We start from the raw sequence: 6,000 nt of genomic DNA on the forward strand, positions 1-6,000 counted from the left end.
AAACTATAGACAGCATGGTGACTCAGTGGTTAGCACTGCTGCCTCACAGCACCAGGGACCTGGGTTTGATTCCAGCCACAGGCGACTGTCTGTGTGGAGTTTGCACATTCTCCCAGTGTCTGTGTGGTTCTCCAGATGCCACAGTCCTCCCACAGCCCAAAGATGTGTAGGTTAGGTGGATTGGCCATGCTGAATTGCCCATCGAGTCCAGGGCTATGCAGGTTAGGTGGATCAGCCATGGGAAATGCAGGGTTACAGGGATGGAGTGGGGTCTGGGTAGGCTGCTCTTCGGAGGGTTGGTGGAGACTTGATAGGCCGAACAGCCTACTGTTCCACACTGTTGGGATTCTATAGCATCCCTTTTTAGGAAAATAACAAAGTTTTAGTGGGTATCTGAAAATTACACACCACAGGTTAAGATTATGTCTCATTGCTACGTGCAGAGGCTTTGTAACTGTTGACGACTTCCTTTGTTCAGTAGTCCTGAAAGAATTCGGTTCAGTTCATGAGGAATGCCAAACAGGAAGATTGTCATGACCGCATTGACTAAGTTGCAGTGCAGGAAGGAAGTCTTGCTGCCAAATTAGATAGCCATAGCTGCATGTGCTACTTAAATACCATGAATATCTACTTTGAAACAGTTCTGAATAAACTGTTAACATTCCAAGAACTTTGAAGGAAAAAGATCATTCAGTACTTCCACTTTACTCATTACTCACATCTGCATTCAGCCCTGCAGATCATGTTGTTATTCTACTGCTTCTAAACTTTTTTAAAAAGCCTCCTTGTCAAATTGTAATGTATATACTACTTTCTTGAGTGCACTAGATGGCAGTATATCTCATTTACACATAACGTTTTCTCTGGAAATGGCTACATTCAATTATATTTAGCTTGTGGCTTGGTCAGCCTCTGGTATTATAACGGAATATTTACCCAGCTCAATTCCTATTTCATTTCAAAAACTAGATCATTTAATGCTACATTTATCCATCTCTCCATGAGTAAAATAAGTTGAGAATCTTGTTACCATCTGTTGTTACCACAGTTACACGCTGTCCGTCCCCTTATATGGAATAGCTTGTGATTTAAAAGCAGCAATTTCACAGACAAGAAATGTCAGCTCTAGTGTTTACCAGTCTTCTGTTACACTAAGGTTTTCTTGTCAAATCAGTGATGTCTTTTTCTTTAATTGAAAGGAAGCAAGCTTTTTGAAGCTGTGATTTTTAAACTGCTCATTTGTTTTCTTTCAACATTTTCTTTCAATTTCCATCTGTTCCCTGAATGTTATTCAAAATCTTCTCCCTTTCTGAAAGGTTCCTGCAGTTTATCAGCTATTGTCTGACTTTACAGATTGCACTATCTGCATCTGGGCTTTTTCAATGTCAGGTGACAATGTTTGTACTATGAAAGCACAACATGACACTGTATCAAATTTGCCTGCATTTTTCAATAGCTTCAGCAGGATTGGATCCAATGGTAAGAAATACTTAAGAAAAAGATTGTTGCAGAGGTGAAACAGCGCGGAAAGAGTTAATGGTCATATCAGTGTCATAGCTTATCAAATATTTATTTGTTGCGTACACAATTTGTATGGATCCTTATTGGCAAAAGAGACAAATTAGCACACAATGACTGTCAGGACACTAACGTGATATTATAGACTTCAGAATTTTAATAACAGCTCATGGACTGATTGAATCAACAAAAGATAAACTGTTACACACAAAAACTAATAAAGACAAGGACTGACTTATATAGGAATTGAAAGTATTTGGCACGTCTGGGAGTGGAGGCTACATAGAGAAAACTGCTTTGGTACCTGCTTGACTGGACGCTTTATGCAACACGGGTAACTGATTACCCTGTATAAGAACTTAAGGAGTTAATCATAGGAAAGCCGTGTCTTGCCAAATGTAACAAGAAACAAAGAAATTACTTTTGATAAGGAATCCAGCTGCGGTCTTGCAGTAATTTGGTGAAAGGACATTTTAAACAATATCATCAATATATCACCTCAGAGACTGAAGGATCAATATCTGCATAAGAATCAAAGATCAGAACAACTCAACAGCAGAATTTAAAAGAACAACATTACAGGAAGGACTGAACCCTGGAGAATTCCAGAGACAGATCATTTTTGGTTGAAGTCCTGGCCAGATTTCATCATTAATTCAGGTAATCACTAAGTTGGGTCACAGGCTTATACTTACTTACTTAAGGGGTCTTGTGTTTGGTTGCAACATGCAATAAAGTTTGAATTATTGTTTCAGTACTTGATTGTCTATGAGATTTCTTTAATAAGTAGCTGAACTGTGGTGATTTACCCACAACACTAAGAAGCTGAGAGTGATCTTGGGTTGTGTGTTCAAACATTCTTGAAATTGGGTGTATAGGTTAATAGGGTGGTTTAGAAGACACATCCTTGTCTTTATCAGTTGAGGTGTAGATTATATGAGCAGGGAGGTTATATTGGACCTGTACAGAACTTTTCGTTAGACCATAAATGGAGTACTATGTGCAGTTCTGGTTGCCTCACTATAGGAAGGATGTGATCGCACTGAAGAGGGTGCGGAGGAGATTCACCAGAATTTTGCCTGGGCTGGAGCATTTCAAAGAATCCCTATAGCATGGAAGCAGGCCATTCACCTCAACAAATCACAGCAACCCTCCAAACAGCATTCCACCCATACCCACCCCTCTTACACTACCCTATAACCCTGCACTTCCTATGGCTAACCCACCTAGCCTGCACGTCTTTGGACTGTGGGAGGAAACTGGAGCACCCAGCGCAAACCCATGCAGACATGGGAAGAATGTGCAACTTCCACTTGGACAGTCGCCCGAGGATGGAATCAAACCCTGAACTACTGAGCCAGTGCACTGCTCCAATTTCAGCTATGGAGAGAGGCTGGATAAGCTCGGGGTTTTTATTTTGGAGCAGAGGAGGTTGACAGGGGCCTGGTTTGAGGCTTACAGGATTATGAGGGGCATGGGCGGGGTGGATAGAAAGCTGCTGTTCCTCTTAGTTGAACAGTCAAGAACAAGGGGGCACACTTTTTAAGTTAAAGGGAGGCATTTAGAGGAAATGTTTTTTCACCAGCGGTTAGGGTAGGGTCTGAAATGTGTTGCCTATGAGGTAATCTCACAACTTTTTAAAAAGTACATGGATGAACTATTGAAATACCAAAACATTCAAGATTATGGGCCTAGTATGCTAAAGTCATCTTAGTGGAGGTAGTGGTGTAGTTTTTGGTGATGTACTCAATGGGCCAAAGGGCCTCTTCTGTACAATGATCCTATTATTCGATAAGCTTGAAACAATCAAAATGTACTACATGATTCAACTGGAAAATACACCAGTGTCACTTCCTTGATCAGAGGATCTCAAATTGGAATCACTACAGCAAAAGAGGGAAAATAGACTAACCCATATTCTATACTATATAGAACGGGCATTGACAGAAACAAATACCTAGTGCTTTCTGACAATGACAAACCACAAGGGAACCATCCACACAAACTACAAAGACATTCCCTTTTCCAAGATGGTATACCAACAACCTTTCTTCCCACAAGGACAACCTCACAATGGAACAAGCTGCCAAAAGAAATAATCACAGCCCTTACTGCTTGAATCTTGAAGACCTACCTTTAGATTAATAATTTTGTTTTTATTACCAGGGTTACCATCTCAGCAAGTGAGGCCTTGATTAGCCAGTGCTACCCATTTAAACATTGGTACAATTAGTCCATGATGATAACACAAGTAAAGCAGAAGCAGTGGACCTAAGATTAGTCCCTTAGTGATTGACCCCGTTGTGAAGAAAGGATCAAATGTGACTGAATGTTACCAAACACTAGTAAAGTGAGACATTGCTTTGGGATTAAAAATAGGGTTTTTTTATTGGAGAGCAGTTTGATATTATCTAGTTTCAAACTCCGCTGACCTGGTCCCACATCTCTCCTGCCCTCCTACACAGACTGACTCTATCATTTTATTTAGGCCATTAAATAATTATACTGGTAAATTGTATTAGCTTACTTTAAATGGAACAGAATGGAATGGTGACCAGATCAGTTAATTCTCTTCTCGATTGATGTTATTTACAATTTTAATTTCATAATCAGTTGTTGGCTTGGGCAATAAATATGATTGGCTTTCCTAAAGTCAGTAATTATTGCTCAGGATGACCACTTCAAATTCAAAGAGAACCTACCCTATTAGTAGGGTTGTTACTACAATATGACGTTTTGACTAATTTATTCAGGAATCAGTAGTCATGGACCGTAATACTCCCTGAAAACATTGGGTCACTAAAATTTACTGGGATTGGAGGCAGTGCAGAGAAGGTTCACTAAGCTGATATCAGGTATGGAGGGACTTTCTCATGAGGAGAGGTTGAGTAGATCTGGGCACTACATCTTAAAAAGGATATATTGGCCTTGGAGGAATGTTGGCTTACAATGTAGGTTTACAAGAATGATACCTGGACTTCAGGGATTGTGAGGGGAGATTATATAAATTAGGCTTGTTTTCTCTAGAATTTAGAAGTTTAAGGGTGATCTTATCAATGTCTTCAAGATATTAACAGGAAAAGACAAGGTCGATAAAGATAAACCATTTCCACTTATCGGGGTTTCTAGAACTAGGGAACATAGACTGAGAATTAGGGTTACACGGTTCAGGAGTGATATTAGGAAGCTCTTCTACAAACAAAGTGTGGTAGATGTTTGGAACTCTCTTCAAAATGGCAGTGGATACAGAATCAGTCAGTTGAGATAAAAAGAAATTAACAAAACTGGCCAGATTACTTAAAAGTTGCACATTATTTCGCAGGCAAAGATATGGATTCATTGGTTGCTTTTCTGGAAATGTTGATCAGGGTCACCTCTTCAGTTCACTCAGGTACAGGTAGTAATACTTCTAACTCAACTTTCTACTCTCTGGGCTTTCAAAAACCTGATGTGGAAAATCAGGTAGGGCGCTTTCAAATTTTCATGCTGTGTCATCAGCAGTAAAACTCTTCTCCCAGAACAAAATTTTCAAAAACTTTGGATCCACCTTAATAGGCAGATTGTCTTTTCCCGAGGTCTGAATCACCATTCAATATCTGCCATCTGCTACAATACAGGGCTTCTTCCAGACTTGCTGGAACCAAATACCAGTATAGACCTCATTAATAGCCACCTTCTGCTATCTGTTTCAACATAATACCTTTACCAGGGTCACTGTGTCTGGAGGAACCCTTGAAATCAAGAATCAGCCTGCAATTCACCTCTAGCCATAGCCTCACAAACAAACAAGTATGAGGCTATTTGGCTCATTGATTCTGCACCACCATGCAAACATGGCTGATATGTTTCCGAACCTTATCACTTTCCCACTGCCACTAATTGGCTGCCTGAGCTAGATTCATCATTGTTTACCTGGGAAGGATAGTTATCGGGCCACACACTTTCCATCTGCCTCCCTCACCTCACATGAACCCCAAGCATTAAAATCCAACCTCATTATTCCCAGACCTTCTGCAAATACAATCCTATGAATGGTTGTTCCCTCTGTAGTGCCAGCTGTACACATCGTCACTAGGTGAATATGCTCCAGTAAGGAACAATAGAAGCACAAGAACCTGATCGTGTTTCTTCTGCCTCTGAAGATGGCTTGATGGATACAGCCTCTGAAAGAGGCCCTCACACCATCCTCTCATTTATATTAAGGGATTCCTGATCAAACAGGAACCCATTCCAATCTCTTCAGATGCCAACAGCTTCCTATTTGCATCACTTGTTTTAATCAGAATTTCAGGATTTGTAATATTTTCCTCTTGTGCCATAATTTAAAAATATTTGGTAGCCTGATAAAACTTTAATTAGCATAACTTCTACGCAATCACCTGTTACCAGGGGAGACAGTGGCATTGTGTGATGTCACTGGTCTGATAATCCAGAAGTGCTCATTAATGTTCCTGGGGCTTGGGTTCCAATGCCCACCATGGC

This window comes from Rhincodon typus, chromosome 33 (assembly GCF_021869965.1).
Source record: "Rhincodon typus isolate 14 chromosome 33, sRhiTyp1.1, whole genome shotgun sequence".
NCBI classification, from domain to species: Eukaryota; Metazoa; Chordata; class Chondrichthyes; order Orectolobiformes; family Rhincodontidae; genus Rhincodon; species Rhincodon typus.